This window comes from Excalfactoria chinensis, chromosome 6, assembly GCF_039878825.1.
Source record: "Excalfactoria chinensis isolate bCotChi1 chromosome 6, bCotChi1.hap2, whole genome shotgun sequence".
NCBI classification, from domain to species: Eukaryota; Metazoa; Chordata; class Aves; order Galliformes; family Phasianidae; genus Excalfactoria; species Excalfactoria chinensis.
Window position 1 is genome coordinate 9,523,331 of NC_092830.1, and position 23,997 is coordinate 9,547,327.

Sequence of the window (23,997 nt, forward strand, 5' to 3'; positions counted from 1 at the left end):
AGAATCCTGAATTTGGTAGCTAGATAGAAATTGACTTCAGTGACATCTCTTCAGTGGCTAATATTTGACGTTACCTCCAATCACTGAATAGGGTGATTTTGAAGGTATAGATGGCTAAGTGAGGTTTAAATGTTCCAGATAAATGGTTAGATCCTTCAGCCTTGTCTTATTTTTTTAAAAAAGATGCAGTTTATGAGAAGCTTGATACGGATTAGATGAAAAAGGGAACCATTGCCCAGTTCATGTAAAAACACTTGTTTCGGGTGCTGGTGAAACCACATGAAGGTTAACAAGTATCTTTCATTTGATATTAATAGAATTCAGTAAGTTTCTTATTTCAGTACATCTGGCCTTTGGGCACCAAAGCTAGCTGTAGATGCAAATTGTTTGTACAGACTTCATTTATATTATGAAAATTTGATTGGAAGTAGAATAGATCAAAATATTTCTGCATTCACTATTTGCAGTTCATGTTAACCAGCCAAACTGAAAATCATACTAACTGCGTGGCTTGGAAGTAGACAAAGAAATTAAATAAAATAAAGCTAGAGATCAATATCTTACAATCCACTCAATCTGCAAACCCTGATAAGATGTATTTTGTTCCCGTTCTTCAGACAGTGGGTTTATGTTTTTCTGGGATTTTGTGTTTGCGTACCAGAAGTTTCCTTCCCTGACAAAGCATCTCAATGCCAAGAAAACTAATGAAGCTGAGTTTATTTGCTTTCAGAGGCTAGGCAAATCAAAGGTAGACCACTGATGCGTGGGTAATGTCTAACAGAATCTGCCTATCTTGGTGTGTATGTCATCACACAGTAAGTGTTACGCAAAGTAGTACTGTGCTGTCTTTCCAGTGCAGCGATGCTTCAGGCAAGCGTGTTTTTTGTCTGCTTGATCCTTAAGATCAAAGAAGCTGCATCAGCATCTGATTTATCATTGATTACACAATGTACTTCTCCTTGAGGAAAACCACACTGCTCGAGTTTTTAAAATTGCTTCCCACTTGGAAAGAATAATGTAGGAGGGGAATAAAGGCTGGTATCCTCATCCCAGGTTGCCTTGGGGTCTCAAGAAGAAGAGTTTGTCTTTTGGTTTAAAATGTGCTAATAGAATCATTCCATCCTCCCAGAAGATAAAAACAAATACAAAGCTTTAACTTGAAATTGTCTAAGACTTACAAAAAACAAACAAACGGAAAAGCCATGAGGCTTTTTCTATGTCTTGAGCACCAGGAATGTGTCATCCACAACCTCTGGGCAGCCTGTTTCTGCACCTTGCCACATTCTCCATGAAAAACTTTCTCTGAAATCTGAACTAAGTTTCCTCTCTGTTACTTTAAAACCATTCTCTCTTGTTCCTTTTCTATAACTATCTAATCACATAAACGGGATGGAAATCAAGAATTTTATGGTCTCCCTTTAAATACTGGAAGGCCATAATGAGGTTTTCTCAAGAGCCTTCTCTTCTCAGACAAGCTAAGCTCCTTCATGCTGTCCTCGTAGGAGAGGTGTTCCAGACCTATGATCATCTTCATGGCTCTCCTCTGGACCCACTCCAACAGATCCACATCCCTCCTCTACTGGGAACCCCAGATCTGTGGATACAGTACTCCAGATGTCCTCACAAGGACGCAGGAGACAATCCCCTCCCTCACTCTGTTGGCCACCCCACTGCTAATGGAGCCTAGACGGCTACTTTTGGCCTTCTGGGCTGTAGTCACACACTACTGACTCATGTTAAGTTTGTCATCTATCAGGACCCCTAAGTCTTTTTCTGCAAGGCTACTTTCAAGAAATTGTTCTCTGGCCCAGTCTGGGACTGCCCTGACCCCAGTGCAACTCTATGCATTTGGTTTTCCTGAACGTCATTTGATTCTCATGGGCCAAAATTACATGTCCTTTTGGATAACATCCATTGCTTCTACTGTATCAACTGCACTACTCAGCTTCGTGTCATCTGCAAACTTGCTAAGAGTAAATACCCGTTTTTGTTGTATTAACAAAAGTATTATATATGTACAAGATCAGCTGCGAAGCTGTTAGTTCAGATCAAATCGTTGTTGCTGTCATTTTTTTTCTCCTTTGGATGATGGAGGCAATTAAGTGGGTCCAGGGTTGAAAATCTGCAGTCAGATTCTTATTCTTCTGAAACTACTTCACTTCTCCAAGATGTGAGGAGAAACTTTGTAAAATCCTGTCTGTTTTGTGTACCATGACGAAGACTTAATAAGGATGCAGTGACTTCCTTTCAGGGTGCCTGAAGTTCCATCAGCCACACCTCATCTAACAGCCTGGTTGCTTTCTCAGAATTTCAGATTTGAAGAAAATGTGCTTTAGAAGTGTTACCTTACTAAACTGGAACATCACTGAAATATCAGCTGCTTATCAAAGCCACAGAGTCCATTGTGCTGTTTATGGCCACAGTCAAGCCTGTGCAAGTCAGTTCTCAGTCTTCTCTAAGGGTAAAGCCTGACAGTACCTCTAAATAGATAACTTGTGTATAATTCCCCGCTTACTGTTTGAGCTAAGAATGGAAACTGGGCTTCTCTCTAAAAGCAAGATGATCAATAATGTGATAAAAGGACCTGCTGATATGATTTTTAGTATGGGTGATAATTTTGTCCTATTCCATATTAGCTGAAAGAAGAACAGAACAACAGATTTTAGGGGTCAGTGAGGTTTAGAAAAAAGGCTATGTCTTTGTATGATTAGATGTGGGATGAAAACGAAAATTTCTAATTATTTTTGCTTATTACTAAAAATATCATTTTCATTATAGTGAATAAATGATTAATTTGGTGGTTACTTTCCATTTTAGATTACTCTTTGTTGGATATAAATGTTAAAAAGAAGTTGGGCATAAGCATGTTACATTGGGCATATCTATATTAAAAGTCATGCATATTTTGTTTGCAATTGCAGGGATTAATTTTCATAGATTCAGTTTCTGAGAAACTGAAAACCACAATTCATTTTTATTGAATGCAGCTTTGCAAAACAATTCTTTTCTTGCTTAGTTTTGCAGGTGAAGGAGTTAAGCCTTGCCTACAGTAGATTTATGACAGTCGCTGCAGGCAAAAATTAGCTTAGCAGTTTTTGTTAAAAACTCCATCTTTTTCTTTCTGAACTCCATTTATATCTATCAGAACTGCAAATTGTGTCCCAACATAGCAGGTAAATTGAAGGTCAAAGAGAAGTGTAATGGGGCTGAATCACATGGCTTCATTTTCATGAAGGCAGGAAGGATTCTAGAAGAGCAGGTCATAAAGCAGCTGTAAATCACAGTGGACAAACTGTTGAAAAAGTAACTTTTATCTTAGGGACATTTTTATGAACTGTGAGTGATTGGGTTTTTTGTTTGTTTGTTTCGTTTGTTTGTTTTGTTTTGCCATAGAAAAGTATTAAGCAAGAAAAAAACAGAAATAAAGCAAGGCTCCGTATTATATATAACTACATAGGAAGGCTTCTCCAAATGCAGTGCCTCCTATTTGGTTTTCTTTTTGTCAACTGACATCAGAGGCAAATGTTGGTGGTACAGCAGTAGGGGTTGAACTTTCCCACCAATATTCCCTTGCATTTTCTTGCTTTGTGACAGATGGCAGCAGAGCGGCAAGTCTGACACAATGGCATCTGACATGGAAGTGCAGATGAAGCAAAGGTTCGTCATTGAATTTATCTTTGCAGAAACAATGCTGGCATTCATCAACACTTGTTGAATGTTTATGGAGACTGAAGAGTGGATTTGAGCAGGTGGTGGGTGGTGCATTTCAGCAGCAGCAACAGCAGCATAAAAGATAAGCTATGTTCTGAGTGGCCATGCAGTTTCTTAAGAGTGTGGCATGCAGGCTTTTCTTCATTGCTGGCAAAAATGCATAGCTGATGGTGGTGATTATGTTGAAAGACAGTGTTTTGTAGCTGAGAATTTCCTCAGTCAAATAGTGTTATTGTGCTTTTTGTATCTGTTGTAGGTTCCATAGAGTTAAATAGGGGGCATTACTTTCAGAGAGACCTGTGCACAAATGTACAGTACCCATGTAGAAGCATGTTAGAATTACGTAGTTGAAATAAGGTTGCATTGGCTCTAGATTTAATGTATTTCTGCTCTTGTTCCCACACCAGAGCAGATTGATATACATCTTTTCACTTTTGTGTTCATGAGAAATAGCTCAAATCCTAATGTAACCAGCACAGGTCCTTACAAAGATTCCCATCATACTTTTTGTTATGCAGTTACAGTTTCTGAGTCTTCCTGTGAAAAATTCAGAAGTGAAAAACTGTAGATGACCTGAGGGGAGGGTTTGGGACTTATTGCAACCGAGCAGATGTGAATGAAACAAAATGTAAAAAGTAAGATCAGCTGCAGGTCTCTGTTAAGGGCCGGAAGGAAATGTCTGTGCTTAAACTACCTGAGGTACAGGAGAACAGCTCTGGGAGGGAAAAATCAGTTATTTGGAAGTTGCCTGAGGTGGTTCTGCCAGCTGCCCTTGGGTCACAGCACAGGATGTTCTCTACATCTCTAACGGGGTTGCTTTCTAGCAGCAGCAAAGAGGAACTAAGGAAAAAAGTGCCTTGACTGACAAGGGCGTAGGAAATAGGGACAGCAAAGCCAAGTCAGGGTGTATGAAAGGTGAAGAGCTGGCAAGAAAGGCACCTCAGCTTACTTTTCAACTCTGCCACTTCCACCCCTGTTACTGAAGAAGTTAGTTACGAGCAGATGGTTGTGAGCAGTCATCATCCAGGATCATGTTTTGTGCTGTAGTTCCTAAAAGCTGCCAAGAAGCAGGGAATAGTAGCGTGGTCTGAGCCCTGCAGCAGAATCTTGCCTCATTTCCAGCTGTTGCACAAAGATCTCACTTCTATCTGCAAAAGGTGAAATGCATTATAATTAATGTGGTTCTGCTGAATTCTGCTGCCAGTGAGTGGATGGAATTCAGAGCTTTTCCTTGTCAAAATCAGTCATAACAAGCAGGAAATAGGTAAAAGTAATGCTATTAATATACTGTGCCTGATGCTGTTCAAGTGTGTTATACAGGAATTTCACTAAGGGACTGTATAGGTGATATAATAAGTGACAACGTCAGTGAATTTATAAGCATGCAATCCCACTACAGGGTGGTGCTGGGTGTCTGGCAGTCTGGTGTCAGCACCAGTCCCACAGATGATCTCCCAGATGTACTCTTTCTTTCTGCTGCTAACTTGGTAGGAACTAAAATGTGAGACTGCTGTGTACTTCAGAGTGCATAATAACAATATTTGTGCTTAGCAGTTAACAGTCTCTCAGCACGAAATATCTGCTACTTGGTGAGTAGAGAAACAGCTGTAGACTTGTTTTATGGTGGAGAAACTTCTAATAAGAAAGACAGCTGGGAGAACTCTGCTCAATTTTACAACAAATGGTAATTTCCTCTCTAAGAATATAAATATTTTGGTTACTTCAACGTAGTACTTAAAAGATAGCCTTCTTAGGTCTCTGTAAGACTCCTGACTAGATTGTCATCATGTCTGATACCAAGACAAATATCCTTAACTGCAGCTTGTAATGAACATTTTGTGTGATAGGAATATAACAGGAAATAGAGTTTATTCCCAATAAAATTTCTGATTATTACTGTATTTTTAATTGAAATTAGAAGATAATATTTCACATTTTCCTGCGGCATGTTTTATTTACTAGCTTACAATTCAGAAAACGAAGAGCTTTTGTCCATTACATTCTATATAGCTCAAATTATAGTGTGGATAATCAAACTCAAATAGAATAAAAGGTAGAGTATTTAAATGTCAATTATGAGTATATAGGGGAAAAAAAATAAATCCTTAAGTACAGCTGTTTCAGTAGTCCTAGCGTACTTTTAAAAAGAGTCATAAATGTCCAGTCATACTGCTTCCTAGTCAGTATAGGAAATCACTCATGGGTCAGTGTTTTAGTGGTCACTTCTGTACACCAGTCCCTTTCCCTGGGTGTTGTTTCTCATGAAAATGTCACAGGAGGCTGAGATTACAAAACCCTTGGTTAGAGCTGTGCGCAGTGATTCTCATCTAGGTCAGCTCTTGGTGGGTATTGGTGTTCTGCAGGAAACAGGGATGAAAGGCGGGTTAAATTTCTGCACATGGTGCTTTCACTGAACTTCAAAGAGGACTAAATAAATATTAGTTTGTTTATCTAATCAGCCGCGGGATGTTTGGGAAAAAAAAAAGACCTGCATTACAAAAATTCACAGCTGTGTGATGTTACAACCTCTTTTGTTACTTAGATTCAATTGTTTTGGAGTTGTATGCCATGTACAGCTGTGATGATGCTGCATAAAATATTTAACTGCATATTTTAGTAAGCATTTTTCTGCCTTCTCTTAATTCTGTTTTCTTAAGAATTATTTCTTTGCTCTTTATGCCCGCTTCAGGGATTATCATCAGTATTCCAAAATTAATTCTGTTTTCTATTCAAATGACAAATGGATTAAAGATCTTAGTTATGAGAAATGATTTTCCAATTGTCATTTGGTTATCAACATTTGTAAATAATGGGATGCTTGTGTGATAAGGAAGTCACATTCCAACTGCAGTAGCTGCATCATTTTTCAGACTTTCAAAGCGAAAGCTTAGAAATTTTCCCATAGAAAAGACCTAATTTCTCATAATAGATTGCATTGATGTGGTGCATTTCATTTAAAAGCCTCATTGCTTTTATAAACATCATTATTATTCTTTATCGATGTTACAGTAACATCTAGAATCCCCAGCTGAGATTGCTTCCCTTTGGTGCTAAGCACTGTGCAAAATACAGAGCGAAGCATATTCTACCCAAATGTGCTGATGTCTGAGCTCTCCTTGTGTATACGTGCTCTGTGCCAAGGAATCGCACCATAGTGTAGCTCCCTGCACCCAGCCAATGGGATTGCTTGAGGAAAGAGCTGCCTGCTCCACTGGGAGCTGCCTTCCTGCAGGGAGTGTGGTGCAGGAGATGGTATAAGATTTCATTGCAGTTGCCATACAGCAAGCTGCTTGCAAGTTATGAGGTGGGTACTTTGCTCAGGTAATTCTGAGTGAACCATTATAGGCACACTGAATTATTCCCATAGAAAATAAGATAGTTAGAAACTGAATATTGGAGTTAATTATTTTCCCAGCAGGATATCTGAAATTAATTGATATTTCACAGTATCTGAAACTAGATTTATGGTATGACATACAATTGTTAACTGAATAAAGGAAAGGATCTGATCCCATTCCTCCTTCACCTTCTCTAGCCCCCCAAATCCTTAATATACATTTGATTAAAAAAAAAAAAAAAAAAAAAAAAAAAAAAAAAAAAAAAAAAAGGAGTATTTTAGTAACTAGGTAAGGAAAGTGAATCACTTTGCAAGTGCCTTTTCTGGAGTTCTCACTTAGTGAGAACTTGGATGCATGTCATCTCAGTGCTGGTGCCTTCTCATGCTTGCAGTGGCTGCTGTGTCCATCAGTTTGCAGCAGAGGAAAGCACATTCTGTACTTTGAAAGCCCCTGCAGGGTGGCAGTGTGGGCACGCCAAAAGCTTTTTCATGCCATTAATCTGTAAGTACGGGGATCAGAGACACTTTTTTTTTTTCTTTTTTTTCTTTTTTTCTTTTTTTTCCCCCCAGTTTATGAGAATATTGGATAATTGTGGATAATGCAGATGATCAGACTGTTCCCTAGGGAGCTTTGTGCCTACTCCAGGCCAAGGGCTTTAGCACAAAATGACAGAGTGGGGAATAACAGGGAGTTGCTACATGCTTGACATCTGCACCTGGTTTTCTGCAGTTTTCGTAGCTTGCAGTAGTGGTTTGTAACAGGGCTGCCATTATTTGCATTGCTTCTCACTGGGGCTGTGAAGTTTTACACTGTGCTTTCTCGAAGTGCAACACAGAAAATCATCCATGGTGTTAGCTGCAAACCATTCAGCAGCTGTAATCATAGTCACGTTGAAAGGCTTCCCTGATGGTGTGGAACATATTGAAATACATAAAAGAGATGAGAGAGAAGGGAAATTGTATAATATTGTGAGACTTTTGCATAAAAGTTGATCATAGCAGTGAAATGAAATGAAAAGTTCAGTCTGCAGCCATTATTTAATCTCCAGCTCAAATCATTAAAGATGATCATCACTGCTTGGCACCAGAAACAATTCTATTTATTATCTGCTTGTGGTGTTTTGAAGGCTTTTTCTATTTACTCAGCTGGAAGCAGTTTTAAAACCTAACATAATGCAGAGTCTATGTATGAGGAAATGAGCATAAATTCTTCTTAATACTACAGTAGGAAATGTGTATGAAAACCCATTAGTGGTGGAAATTGTGCAATGAGTGTTGGATCTTATGCTTTTTTTTTTTTTCTTAAAGAAAAAAAGACTGCAGATATGGTGTGGATGATGCATGCCCGAGTTCTTGTGCACCAAAGCAGATGCCATGAAACTGAGATTTTTATGTGGGCATTAATAGGGACATTGCTACAACCCCTTCACAAGTATAATATAAATTGACTTTAAATGTTACAGCTTCTTATAAAAGCTAAGAATCAGTATCCCAAAGTACTAAAAGTTTCTCTTGTACTCGTTTCAAAGATTTATTCCATTTCTTTACTGAGAACATTGTTGCTTGAGAGAAGACAACTATTAAGCTGACCACCCTACAGAGAGCTTTTTTCAGTAATATATTGACTAAAAAAATTGACAGCAAGTTCAGAAGTTACGAAGTTATGAACAGGAGTTAAAGCAGATTGCAGTATAGTTCAGCTTTAAATATGTGGCAGTATTAACCTATTACTCTGTTCAATACACTAATTGAAAACAAGATCAGAATTATAAAGCAGCAAATAAAATAAACCCCTGAAATTCAAGAGAATATTATCTACATTTAGCTTTCTTAAGGTATAGCAGCAGTGAAACACAGGCTGTCACCAAATAACTTGGAAATTGAGAACCAGAACACCTGTAGTGTTAGAAATTTATGCCACAGTTCTGCAGAAGTTTGTATAAAAATCAAAAATTGCATATGAGGCTTAGGTCAAACGGGTGGTATTGTCCACCTGTGATGGTAGTGCCTTGCTGCAAAGGGCAATGCAGTTCCTGCAGAGCGCCCTGCAGTTCTACAAGGTTGTTTTACCAGATGAACGTGTAGTAATGAAAAGTAATGATGCCACCATTTTTTCAAAAAGATCAGATGTGTAGTGTGTGATGTTTTGCCTGGAATATCACAGGAAGGACTGCAGTGGATTGAGGCTGGTAAACCTCCTTAATGCAATGCAGTCAGAGTGAGTGCACCTGCGTATGTTGACTTGTGTAGTCACTGAGCGGGTGACTCAGAAAAGACATCCATCAGCAAAGAGCTGGGGAAAAGGTAAAGTTCAACATAGACAAGTGTCAAGATAAGGGAGGGTGTCAAAAGGCAGTGTTCTTCCAAAGTATCATAGTACTGGGAAAGGAAAAAAACAATAGATGATACACCAACCTAACACAGGCATTGCCTCAAAAGGTGTGTGCTTTCCTATGAGGAGAGAAGCAGAGGGAGCTAAGCTTGTTTAGTGTGGGGAAGAGAAGGCTCTTGGGAAAGCTCCTTGCAGCCTCTCTGTACTTATAAACAGAAAGGAAAGTGACTTCGTACATGATCTGTTAGTGACAGGACAAGGAGGAGTAGTTTTGGACTAAAAGAAGGGAGATTTAGAAGAAATGCTAGGAGGAAATTATTTACTCAGAGGTCGGTGAGGCACAGGTTGCTTAGAGAAGCTGTGGATGCCCCATACCTGGAGGCACTCAAGGCCAGGCTGGACGGAGCTGTGGGCAGCAACCCTGCTCATGGCAGAAGGTTGGATCTAAATGGGCTTTGAGGTCCCTTCCAACCAAAGACATCCTATGGCCTACAGTCATCCCTTCCAATGTGAAGCTTTATATTTTTCCCAGTTATTAAAAATACAGGTATAGCATAGCAGACAAGAGAAAAAGAGATAAGTTGAAAGTAGAAGAAAATAATTAAGGTGTATGGATTTTTACTGCCTAAGGCAGAGAAGGTATTTTTAATTTTTTGGTTTCTCTTTTGTCTCCAGAGTAGATCAGAGCAATATTTGTTCTGAAAGTTTTTTGTTTTTTTTTAATGAGATCGTGTCAGCTGGTAGTCCACAAATCTGAACCTATTCAGACGGTGTATGTATGCACAGTGCCGGAGGGATTGAAAAGGAGTAATACCCTGCTCAGTATCTGGTCTGGGGCAGCGTTTGGCAGAGTTATAGGCAGAGGGGAGGCTGAGAAATACAAGAAGTGGGGAAGTGGCAGAGTAACAGTGATAAGAGTGATTGGGTGAATGAAAAATGTCTCTAGATATCCACAGCATGTTTTTTACCTCGTTGGAAATGATCAGCAGAAGGCATACCGCATCTGTATGCTTGGAGCATTTGCAAAATCTGCTCATCTTTAGAAAAGAATGAAAGATGAAGTCAATTTGCCTTGGATTCTCAGAGCTGGTCCTCTGTTTCCTTATTCCACTGCAGGTGAGTGCAGCAGGGTGCCGGATGGCACTATGGGGTTAGGGGAGTGGCAGCCTGAGGCAGCTGTGCATGTTCTTTTCAAAATAAACAGTTTTAGGAATTATAATTAGTTAGAGGATTCTGAAGATATGTTAAATTTGATTTCCACAAGCAGAGGCTCATCTGTTTTCCCAGGAGTATCTCTGATTACATTCCATGATATTCTTGCAAAATTGATCTTGTTTTGAAATCCATGTAGGGGAGAGAGGCAGGTTTTCTTCCTGGAGCGTGAGCATCAGTGTGCCTTATTCTGCTACTTGACACCTTAGTGGAAAGAAAGATTTGATACAGTACCAGTAGGGCTAAATAAAGTCTTGAGCTGTAGTTTCCTGTGCCTACTAAAGCTGCAGTGGAGTTTGGAAACTAGTGTTTTTTAATTCCTCTGTCTTGACATGAAGCTTATTTTTCTTGCATAATAATCTTACAAGCCTTCCTTCCCCTCTCATTTAAAACCAGCAATGACCTTTCTGTACTTTGGGGTGCATTAAGTAATTTTTGTGGTGTTTGAGTGCATAACATGGCTGCTGCTGGGGTGTGTGGAACCTGGCAGCTTGGAATTCCTTTGTGGAGAGGGAGCAGGAGTATCACCTGTTAGTCATGCTTTGTTTTTGAACCAAAGCATGGTTTCAGGACATAGGAGGGGTAGCTGTGTACACAGATGCAAAGTTGTTACAACTGAGTTCCCCCTATCGTGTAAGGCTTCTTAGGCTGTCTTTAAGTCTGTAATAAGTTTGGGAATATCCAGTTCCCAGGTAGGATGCTGCTGCTTAGCTCAGTTTTCTGTCACAGTGAATGTATTGGTTCCCTCAATGTTGGTGTTGTTAGAGTTACACTTCTGGTATCATTTTGATGAGACTGATCTCTCAGATGCAAAATATTGATTCCAAAAGGAAGTAAACCTCATGCCAGCCCCTGTCTCTCTGTTCTGTTTGAGAGCTGTACCTCTGTCCCTGTGACCCTGCTGGTCCTCAGTATCATGAGGAGTTTCTGCTGCTTTCCTCTGTGGTGACAGCCATCACTGTAAAATTGTGACCACCATGAGGTTACTAAAGCTCTGGGGGCACTGTTGAACTTCTAGCTCTGTATTTCTCTTTGCTGTCTTGTGCCTTCTCAGCTTCCTTGAGCTAGAACTGGGTTTAAAGGATGCATCAGTCTGCTTGCATAGCATCCACTGCTACAGTGAAACATGCTAATGAGAATGCTGTTATAATGGTATTAGTATGGTGTAAGTTCAGCAACTTCCAATTGCCTGGAATTGTACCTGATAACTGATAGTGCTTTTCTAGGTGTTTTCCTAGGTTTTTTTTTTTTTTTTTTTAGCATGTTTAGTTAAATATGACTTGTTAAAGGGGTAATTAGGTAATTGAGTAACAAGGTAAATGCTTAAATGAGTACTAGGTTGACCTAAAGACTAAATTTGAAAAGACTTTAGGAAAGGAAAAGTGGCCCTCCAGGCAGTATGAAAGACTGTATCAGACAGTGTGATTTACAGTAAGTACAGACCTCAGAACAGTCTGTGAGCTCAGAAGTTCTAATAGCAGATACTGGCAGCAATGGAACTGAAATGTACTTACACTGGGAAGTTTTCTGGATCAGGAGTGTTTGTTTCTTGCCATGTATGTCTTTGTATAAGAAAGGCATCTGCCACTGGACAGACTGTAGCTGTTTTTCTGACCATGAAAATGCCATCTGGAAGGCATGAAATGGAGTTCTTTGCCAAGTTATTATTAGAGTAACTATATCAAAGCCAAGCATTATTTCTTGCCTTTTGGTGGTGTTTACATTGAACTGGCCTTATTACCCCGATAAACCTTGTTAAACTTCTGTCAAGAGTTTGGAAAATGGCAGTAGCATTATATGTCCTTGATTGAAGGTTGAAAAATAAACATTGCAAAGAAAATCTGAGGTTGTGGAGTGAGAAGAGAGAAGATGAAGAGGGGATTTGGTTTTCTATCAATAAGCCCAACAAGTTTCTAGGCTTAGATTTTGCTTTGAATCCTCTCTGGAAGGATGTAAATGGAGTTGGTTGGCCATTTTGAGGGCTTGAAGATTACTTCAGAGATGACTCTTCTATCACTCTAGGTGTAGAGAAGGTTGTCAGTGGTAAATCACATGTGACAGTGTAACTTAAGCCTGAACAAAGAGAACATGCAAGAAAGTAAAAATATTTTCAGAGCAGTTAAGACTAATTATCACTTTCACTAGTTTATTTAGATCTTTACTAAGTTATCATTCTAAAGTTACAAAAAGCAACAACAAAACAGCATAGTATTTAAAGGTGTGATGTTTTCTCATAGTTGTATTTCTGTGAGTAAAAATACAGAGCTCATTCAAGTGTGTGAGGTGAAGTGTTACAAAGGTTATTGGAAATGTAGCTTTAGTAGGGAAGAGCAAATTAATGCAAGGAATTATGATGCATTTTAGCACACATCTGTGAGTAGGGAATGTGTTTACAGGAGTCATTAAAAGTGTCTTTCGCCCTGAGGTGTACACGAATATTTAACAGTATATTCTGTAGCATTGCTGCACCATGCTTAGCAAGTCATGATCTCAGTGTTAATTTTTGTGTGGACTAAATGTAAATTGAAAGATTCCACGGTGGATGCCAAAACCAGCTGGTATCTACAGAGCTAACCTGAGCCTAAGGTAGTGAGTCAGGAAGGCAGCCCTCACTGCCACCTGGGAGTGTTGGTTTCTCGAGAGGAGGACGTGATCCCACTAAATGGCAATTGAGAAAAGCATGGGTAGTTGCTTAGGTACCATAGATAGAAATAAATTGCTGCACTGTTACTGATGGATGACAGCCAGGCTTTCACTGCCACAGAGGGCCCAAAATCATCTGTTTATCTGCCTGAGTTCTGCAATTCTGCACATGTTCTAAAAATATTAAGGCTACTCTGTATTGGCAACTCCAAAATTGATGAACCCTAATATTATTAGGAATTGACATCTTGTTGGTATTTACGTTATGCTAAGTTGACCTGTTTGTCTGTTCCCAGTATTAAATGCTGTTGGCTCCGAAGCCTGAATTTATGTGGCAAGATCTCAGTTTTCTCACTACTTCAGCAAACTTGTATGTTAAAGACCAGATTCAGAATCGTTGTCAGTAGGAAATTATTATTTCATTAGGTGTTCGTGTGGATTTTGAATAGTCGTCTTCCTCTGTAGCTGATGGTTAGAGCAGTTCTTCATTGCTTTTGATGATAACATCTTGCTCCCTTGAAAGTACAAGTTCTGCATTAGCTTTCCTGAATTATCTTAGAGTTTGAACTCTTTCCTGAAGGGTTTCATGTTTTTCTTTTCTTTTTTTTTTCTTTTTTTTTTTTTTTCCTATAAGAGACTCCAAATGGGAATAATTCTTTTAGAAGATGACTGATGAAATAACTCACTTGTAAGAAGTAAGTAGGCATATCTGAATCAATGTAGAAAGACAAATGTGTTCATTAGCTGCTAATATTTTGATGAAATCTGAAATCTAAATGTACCACGGATCTGAGCAAGTAGGGAATTTCTTACCATCTTAAACAGTTCAGTGGATATTTAGCCCTAGGCAAAATATTTTTACAGTGAACAGCACCAATGAGAGTCTTCAGTCCCAGAAGTAATCAATAGCTTTACAGACTTTTTTTTTTATTGGACAGTGCAGTCTGTGACTGTTGGTGATGGCTTTAATAATTGCATGATTAGCTTGTGTCTGCCTGTTTTCTGCCCATCAGGTAAGTTACATTCAACCTTGGAGAAGCTTTGGTTTTCCCTTATGTAATTCTCATTCGTTATTGCAACTGGTTCAATAACACAGATATATAACGTGTCAAAATAGGAACTTCAAGTAGCAAAAAGGGAGAGGAAGAGACTGATTTAATCTAATGATAAGATAGTTGGAATTTTGTATTGCAGCAAGATCATTTCCTTGGTCTTTTCCCAAATAGCTCATAGGGGTTTTTTTGAAAGTAATAAAAAATGATTCATATACTTGATAAAAATCTGTCAGTCAGGGTGCAGGAAAAATTTTACTAATTTGAGATTGTGTTTAAATTATAAAAGTTCATATAACTCGGTTAATGGTTATTTTCTGTACAGTATTCAAATATTCACATCCTTTTTTTTTTTTTTTTTTTTTTTCTAAAATATAATACGATAATATGCAGAAGTGAGGCACAGTAGCGAACCTTTCATGACATCCTGTTTCTCAGCAGATCTTGCTGCATTTCATGTCTTTCTTGGATCAAAACAGTTCCAATACAGTTCCTCCTTTCTCTGTTCTGTGGTTTTCTAGAAACCCTGTAGCTATCTACCCCTTTGTCTTTTTATCTCGTTTGTAGTTTCTTGATGCAGTATTCCAACAAGGCAATTTCAAGTGAAAGAAGATTACATTATAGACTGACCCCACTCTCAGTACTATCTAGGCTAGCTTTACTTTTTGAAATAAGTATGTCTATGTTTATCATTAACTTCTTATGCTGTTTGATCACACGTGAAACTAATTTGTATTGTTAGTTTTCTTTGTAGCAAATACAAAATTAATCAGGAAAAAATAAGATCAGAGATGCTGACTTTGCACATCTTCAACAATTAGGCTCAATATCTGGGAAATCTGCTGAAAAGATATTAGTGAAAAGTTGGCATCAAATTCTTTGGATCAGACTTTAAAGGACTGGTTTAAATTCACAAATCTTGATGCAGTAATAAATAGGTTTTTGTTGTTGCCTTTAAGTAAAGGTTAAGTGCATTCTTAAAAGTTCTTAAGTATTTTCTTAAACTTTTTGCTGATTGATGACCTATAAGGCAAATTGATCCATGATGCTTTGTTGCTGTTTTTCTTGTAACTGATTCAAGAAATATTTCAAGTCAGAAGAAAGTACACTTCATATAAGTAAAATAGCTCCAGAATTTGAATTAAAAAATCTGAAACATTAGACAAAATAATTATGTCCTTCTGTTAAGTCTATGTAATAAATTAAAAAATAAAAACAATGCACAAACCCCAAACGTGACCTAGTAATCACAAGTTTTTACGTGATCTTTGTGAAGGCAGAAGAAAACTGAAATAAGGACCACTGGTTGTCTATGTGAGCACAAAGCTAACACAGCAGGAGACTCCATTGCTACTGAGAGCCAGAATCCCTGAAGTCTTAGTCAGCCTTCAGCATAAAAATGCTGTCCTAACCCTGTAGGCGGCCCTTCAGATAATGATAAAACTGTAAATGGTGGTAATGGAATCAGAAGACTCAAATTGTGGTCAAATATGTTAAATGCTTTGCCTCTAAAGATGTTTCAGACCACTGGTTTTATTCTTGGCTGGCTGTTTGAAATGGAACAGAAATCTTTTGTTATAGTTTGTCTGTAGCTATCATAAAGTGTCTGTGTTGCCTTCAATTCCTCACTTTTAAAATTGCTTGATTTTTTTTTTTTTTAGTTCTCACACTCCTTTTGAACATAAATGAACATGATTTTTTAGAAACAATGTAACTTGATTCCATAAATTTATTATGCATAAATAAATTTATATAAATAAAAATAAATTTATTATTATTATTTATTATGCATAGTTATTGTGGCCCAGAAGTCTGTGGTTGCTTCCAACAATTTCCTGATTTTTATTTAAACTATAAATTTATACAAACCAATGCTGAATTTTTAACAAAAATAGCGTGTTTTCCATTTTGTAACATTTTTCACTCAGTCATAAATGTTAGGAAAAGTAGATTTAAATTTAAAGAAAATTAAGCTTATATCACATTTTTGTAACTGAAAATGTGGGAAATATTGAAGGACTTCAGATCGCTCTCAAGTTATTTTAAAATCCTGTTGATTGCCATATGCAATACTTTGCAAGGACACCTGTTAGATGTGTCTGTCTATTTACTGTCCCCTTTCACGTGGGCAGTAGCAAAGAGATGTTAGTAGTGCTCCTGTCAGATAAAAAGGCAAGATTCTGTTATTTCCAGCACCCCCAATAATCCCCATTTAAAGGCTTTTCCTTCCACCACATAAGGTATTAAAGTTATTCAAAGATCAGCCAGTTACAGAAGTAGTCAACTCATGTGTGAACCTGCTTTGCTAAAGTCACATTTCTGAGAGAATCATCACAAAGCACAATGAGTGTGTCTGGTTATGTAAGAAGAACCTTGTGATGAAGTAACATTACTTTATGTAGGGAGGGATTTTACTTTTTGGGATTCTTTGTTCTCTTGGATCTGTTTTTTGCATCAGAAATAGGTTTTCAACAAGTGAATGAACAGCTGTGTCTATACTGTTTTTTCAGAGTATACTTCCATGTATAGTTGAGCAAAGGTTATTTGGAGACGTAAGTGTGTGTATAATATTGGAAGAAGGTCATGGGTACTGGAAAAAAAATAGACAAGTAACCTATCCTGTTCGTTTCATTTTTCTTAACCATATGTAGTTCAAATAGAGAAGTGTTAAGTGAATCCAATTGATGAGAAATAGAAACTGCATTCTACGTGACATTTATTCAGGATGTGTGTAAATGTAAGAAAAGGGATGAGTCTTGCTGAGGTCTAAACATGCCAACAGCATAAAATACAGATTCTACTATGCTGTATGGTATATTAGGGCTTTTCTTTGTCAGCTTTTGGTAAAGTCTAGCATAGAAATACACAATTGCAGTGAAATTGTGGATTCTTGAAAATCAGCCATGGGTTATTGAGTTCTCTCTTGGAGGAGAAATCTGTGAGGGGACAGTTATGGTTAAAGCTGAAACCCATAGTGTGGGTGAGAAGAAATTCTGAATCCGAACCAGCTTAGTGGATAGCTTTTTTTGAACCTTGGGGATCAGTCAGACAAAACTGTAGTTACTTATTTTTTAAGATGTTTGAACATCTTATATATATTTCCATGATAAAGAGTTTTATCAAAGGTTTGTGATAACTCTGCTCTCTAGAATGATGTAGACCATCCTAGTCCTGTTTTATGATCTCTCAGTGACAAATATTTTGTGAATATCTTAGAATCACAAAGCATGCATGGTTGCCAAGCTGTGATAAAATCAATGTGTAAGACATTAGATAGCTTTCGGGGATTACAGTTGGATATTTGATCTTTTTCTGTTCTTCATTGAAATTTCATTAATTGAAATTTTTGTCATGCCAGATCCATATCAAGTGAAGTTATTTTACAGGGTGTCTGTTATGCTTGGTTGCAGTCATGTTCCCTTTAGGTATTGCTGAGTAATTTACTAGCCCTAGGTAACTATACTATAGCATCTAAGACCACAAATAGCAGAAAAAAAACTGTGAAGCTTAGCACAAAACACAGTTACTGTGGACACAATTTCAAGAGAAATTAAGATGCATTCCAGGATAAACAGGTAACTTTTGATATTCAACATAGAAGCACAAAGTAATTTAAAAAAAAAAAAAAGAAGCAAAAAGCTTTGTACAGTAAACTTAAAATGTTAGATCTTTTTTCACCATACTGAAAAGAAAACATGTTCATGCCTTTCTTTGATATCAAAGTTACTCCTCATTTCTAGTCAGTGAAGTGCATGAGTATGTGTGTTTCTCCAGCATACTTAAATTAATGGAAGCCAGTTGGACATGCTTTGAGTTACGTACATGCTCTGTTGAATTTCTGAGACAGCCTCAACTATTCCAAAAATGATCATGCAATTACATTTGGTTAGATATATGTTGATTTGGAAAGTCTTTTGTTTTACAGATATTCTTGTGAATAACGTAACTTAAATCACACACACAGAAAAAGAAAACATAAAACTTGATAAATATTCAGCAAAAAATAGCTAACTGAGTTTTCTTTTTTAGTTACAGGAATGTTTTACAGCTTCTTGCTTATATTTCCACAGCCTGGTTTATTAGTATGGTAACAAGTATCTGCAATAGCTACTGTACATGACAGGAATAAAAAAAAAAAAAGACTTTGAGGGGGGAAAAAAATAAACCACTTAGCTTATATATATTGGATCAACTTGAATGGACTAGATGAAGATGAAACCTTAGTGCTATTGTTGTATATCTGTTTTCTGTATATAGTGATTATAATGTTTTCTGCATATTCCTGAAGGATTAATGTTTGCGTGGAGTAAGAAAGGTACTATATCCAGAGACTTCTATGTACTTGCAGAGAAATGGAATTCCTTATTCATCTTTTTCCCTAAATTATCCATCTTTGTCATTCTTCTTTCTGAATAGCTATACCAGATTTCTGCTTTCCTTTCTGCAAAGCTTTTTTCTGGTGCTTGGTATAATAGATAAATTACAAAGTTTGTTATTTATGGTATTGGATACTGAAAATTATTCTGCAGTAGGGAAAGGAAAAATTCTGCAACATCTGTGTGGTAAGCGTCAGAGTGAGGATTGTAATCAATATGAATGTTCAGCTTGGTTACACCCTCTTTCTTTCACAAGATCAGTTAAGGAGCTGAGACACTGCCACTATAGGGTATAACAGCTTAGTCATGAATAGGGTCAAGCTGTTCCTTGGCTGGCTTTCCCTCCTCCTTAGGACTCTGCCTTATCCCTAGGACACAATTCATCTGGAGTCCTGGCGTGTGCCAGCACCAGCTCTCCTATGGATTCAGTTCAGTAGGAAACACATCCAGGCTCCCAAGAATTGGGGGACCCTGCCTGTGGTGGCACGTAGCTGAGTAGTGTGTGTGCACTGTTTTTTGTTGGGTTATTTAAATGTTGACTTTATGGCTCCTTGGAGATTTTAAGTCACAAGTTGAAAATACTTGAGGAGATAGAAGGGTAAATCAAGTTGTGTTTAATGAGAAATTACTCTTTAGTTACTTCTTCTGTTTTTCAGGAAATGTGGAGAACAATCATAGCCTTATGTTCATTCAGTTGCTCTGCTAGATAAATTTGACTGACAAATTATTAATGTGGACAGAAGAATTATTTTTTGTTTGTTTTTGCTTTTTTTTTTCTTTTTTTTTTTAAACCACCTTTGAACCCAGCATTTACTGTTTCAAAAGCTCATGTTGTCCTATAGGATGCTGTCTTAAGTGGCTGGGTGTATCTTGAAGTTTATAAACCTGTCATTATTTGTTGTGCCAAGTGGCTAGACCTTCAGGAGCTATTTCAAAGCAGCAAATGAAGAAAAAAAGAAAAACAACCCTAAAACCTTGCAGTTGAAATCCATGGAATTGCAAACCTCTTTAGTTGTATCACTGACCCTAAACATGGGCAGAGTGCATGCTTGGTTGTCTGTCTAGTCCAGAGACACAGAAGCTATTACTGCAAAAGATTTCTGTGGCTCTTAATGCTTTTTAAATGTATATTGTGTTTTTTTTTTTCTCCAAGCCAGAGGGATGATAACACAGTTTGAAAAGCTTAAGGTACTATCAGTGCAGATTCTAACTTTTTCCTCATGCTATGAATTCATAGAGAAACAGCTGTGTGATGGCCCCAAGTAGTTTCAGTTATGAGACTGAAGTCTTTCTTGCAAGTTCATTTCTCACAAAGATGGACAGAGCCCCAAGGACCTAGAAAAATGATTAGGCTACCCTGCCTCTCACTTCATGCCAAACCTTGTGGCACTGCTTTATTTGTGCATTTAATATTTTTCTATTTGAAAGAATCTTCCCACCTTTTTGCTTTCCCCAAGTATTTCTTGCAACCTTTTGTTCCTCCAGGTTCTGTATGGAAAAGCTGGCATTGGCAGGGCTTTGTGATCCAGGGCTTTAATTAGTCATGAGCATCAGCTGTTACGTGCCATGTAGATTTCTGAGCTTTTGTCACAGATTGTGCTGAGAAGGAAAGTACTTGGCAAATTTGTCTCTAGCACATAACCTTCTGTCCCCATTTATAAATGGCAACTATCTGTAATGCATATTTTTTCAGTTTCTCTCTTTTTATATATGCAAAACAAGAAAACAAGAATGAAATGCAAGAAGTAAACACGAGCATTCATAAAAAACACAACTGGTAACCTTGGAGACAGAAAACCAAGGGTGCAGAGCAGTTAATTTATTTTTGAGGTGAAGTACTGTAATAATCTATTCAAACTTCCTATATATGCAGACTTCTGTGTTTGAGGAGCAATAGGAACAGTAAGACTACATTTTGCCTGTAGTTTTTTAAGCACGTCTCCTGGAGAGGGGGGAAACTGCATGTACTTGTGAAAGATTTGCTATGTTCCTGGGCTTATAGTACTCGTTAGGCTGTAATTTTCCAACAGCCATTGGTCAATAGGCTGTTGTTGTGTTTTTACATTATTACATATAGGTTTAAATTGTGCATGCTATGGTACCCCATGGTCAGAAGCATGTTTTAAATTCTGAGTACAGAAGAGGCTGTATAGCTGCAGGGAGGAGAGATGTGCCATCCTGCTGCTTTCTGGAAGCACAGATCTACTGACAGCCATTGTTGCAGTTGACATTAGTGATCTTTATTTCTGATTGTTTTTGGTTATTATGCTTTGTTCTGCTTATTTCATCTTTAAGTGATAGAAGCTTTTTTTATGCTTCTTAGTGCTTGGGATATTTTGGAGCTGGAAGTACTATTTTTGATATTTCCTTGCCAAGGAAGAAGGTTTGAGCTCTGCAGCCCTCTCCTAAATGTAGCCAGTTGTTAATGGGAATAGTACCATAGCTAATTTGTAATAAGATTGATCACAATTACTGAAATCCACAACAGAACAGATAGCATGCAGCTGTACAGTTTAAGTGAAGATGTCTGTCTCTAATGTGTTATTAACACAGGTGTTAATAAATAACTAGTAATACACTTCAGTGTATTACTTCAGGTCTGGGTTTTTCTTTACTGCATTCAGTATATTTATGGTTGCTCCCACACTTCTAGCTTCTGTGGTGGAACAGGTCTTTGTATGTGCAAGCTGGTCTAGAGGGAGGTGGCCCTGCCCTGCAGAAGGGGGTTGGAACTAGATGATCTTAATGATCTTCTATGGTTGTGGGAGCAAAGATAAAGATTTGGTAGCTGGATTGGCAGAAGATTATATATATCATATATATCTTTATATATATATATATATATATAACTCATCTTGCTTCCATGTCTACTATCCAGGCTATTTAGAATATTTAGTAAGTGTAAAGATCTGTTCCAAAACTAGCAGTCATTCTTTAGCCTCACTGTGCATAACTGTCACTGAAGCAAAGGAGATTTTCACTTGATTATCAGGCTTAAGTTCATGACTGATAACATCACTCAGCAAGGCTGCAGGAGTATTGTGTATTGTGTATCTGTACTATATGCTCTTCTGGTTACACCTGAACATCTTTGAGATACTGTAAATTTATTTGACTTGAGGTAAGAATCTGACCTTAAGTTCCTATAAATCTTTCCCCCTGCTGAGACCAAAGTACATTTCTTCACTTCATAATTCTGTACAGTGCTCACTGTTTTGTTAGGAAGACATTGAACAATAAAGGTTGGACCTTGAGGTATTTTTACTCTAAATTTTTTTTTTTTTTTTAATGATAATCTTGGTGTTGAGATGGACTGCTAAAACATCAGTGCTGCCACAGCTAGTTGTGTATTTTTATAACTCAGCTTTGAGATTAGAGAAAGCAGAGTGTCTCAAAGAGAGTCTCTAGTGTTGTTTTTTTTCCCCCACATTGTTTTTCATTTAATCATCTTACAGAAATGATAGCTTCTTTGCTCACTTGTGTCTAACGTGCTCTTTTTTCTCTTGGAGCCTGTGTACTCATAAATGTGTGTATATATACACAAGGTTTACTCATGTTCCATGCATGAGTGTGAAAAAAACAATTGCTTTCCTAATTTTCTGTTATTATAATGTTATGCAAAGCTTGCAGTGCTGAGGTTGTCCATTTGCTTTCCCACGTGCTCCTTTGTAGTATTTCCCCTCTGTTCAGTTCCACCTTTTATGTAAATTAAGTTTAAATGGCTTCCTTTTGATCCATTTCATTCCAGTGTCATTAGGAATTGTAGCATTTCTGCCTCCTTGTAGACATACCGCTCTTTAGATGTTCAGACTGTGATTTGATTTGCAGCCTCTTTGTGTATATTTCTGATGATTACAAGAAGGAGTGAAGTCAGTTTTTGAAGGGCCTTTGTGCTACACAGAGAAACATAGCCTGGCAGTTTAATTAACAGGCAAATTGTCTGAAAAGGGAACTACCCAAAAGCTTAATGGAGGCAATGTTTTCCTTTGTAAGTCTTAATGCAGGGATGAATCTGAGCTTTCTGTAAGAAGTAGGGTTGTTTGCAGTAGAAAGTTATGCTTTATAAACAAACAAGCTTCTATGCTTTCTAGTGAGTACTCTTGGATTGAGAATCTGGAAGTGTACTTGATTTGACAGGGAAAATGACCCATATGATGACTAGGACTCTTACACTTCACCTTCTCTTCAGCATCTGTCTACATGGATATTTGATTTGTTGTGAGGACAATGCACTCTTGTCCAAGGGCTTTTTCATGCCATTATTTAACACTGCATCTCCCTGTGTCAGCCTGGAACTTGAAAATATTCCGTGAAGTGAAATAGTGAAATGCTTAAGCCTCTGCATGTTGTGTTTTTTTTTTGTTTTTTTTTTTTTTGTAGAATCCCAGAATCATCAGATAGTTTGGGTTGGAAGACCATCCAGTTCCAGCCTCCCTGACATGGATAAGGTCACCTTCCATTCTAGATCAGTTTGCACAGAGCCCCATCCAACCTTGTCTTGAATACATCTAGAGACAAGGCACCTACAGCTTCTCTGGGCAGCCTCATCACGTTCTGAGTAAAGAATTTACTTCTAATATCTATGATAGCTCTCATTTTATAGTCATTACCTGTTGTCCTATTACCACTATCTTCTCCAGTCTTAACAAGTCTGGTTCTCTCAGCCTGTCAGGAGAGGTGCTGCTACCCTCTAGTCATCATCATGGACTCCTGTGAACGTGCACCAGGAGGTCCATGTCTTTATGCTGGGCATTTTACATTTTCAGATTTAAAAAAATAACACTGGAAATACATTACACTCAAAGAGCTGTATTCAGAGGTGGCTCTGAATCCTGTCAGGATCTCTCTGGATAATGTTCCTTTCCTCCAGTGTGTTGCCTGCACCACTCAGATGTCATCAGTAAGCTTGCTGAAAGTGCCCTGAATTCCACTGTCTATGTCAACATCAATTAGTGCTGGTCGTGGTACAGCCCCCCCAAGGAACACTGCTTGTCACTGGTTACCACCTGGACATTGAACCACTGAATACTACTTCTATGCTTTAATGCATTCATGTTTCTATTTTTCCTTCATTTATGGAAGGTGGTAGCATCACTATCCCATGTATATGAACAGACAGCTCTCCAGAGCAGCTGAGGACTAGAAGTGAGGCATGGGATGGAGTCTGAAAGACTTTGTTGGCCGGTGTTTGCCTGCACAGTGAGATGATTCTGGACTCTCTTGGTCCACAAAGCTTATTTTCAGGGAATCCTTGTGCAGCAGTTCCCTCCATATCAGTATAGATTTTATTTCTAATCTCTATGGAAACTTGGCACCAACATATAATCTATGGAA

The 23,997-nt window shown here is 37.9% G+C and overlaps 1 protein-coding gene across 16 annotated transcripts in view; it reads left to right on the forward strand.

The window, feature by feature from the left end:
* LOC140253758 (protein FAM13A-like) overlaps positions 1-23,997 on the forward strand; it is a 212,353-nt gene that overhangs the window by 79,988 nt on the left and 108,368 nt on the right. Inside the window, exon 4 of one of the 16 annotated variants that reach the window (XM_072339576.1) lies at positions 3,595-3,657. The exons of the other annotated variants lie outside the window; for them this stretch is intronic. The gene's annotated coding sequence lies outside the window, so the exon portion shown is untranslated. Of the gene's footprint in view, positions 1-3,594; positions 3,658-23,997 lie in introns of those variants that run through there. 16 annotated transcript variants of the gene reach the window in all.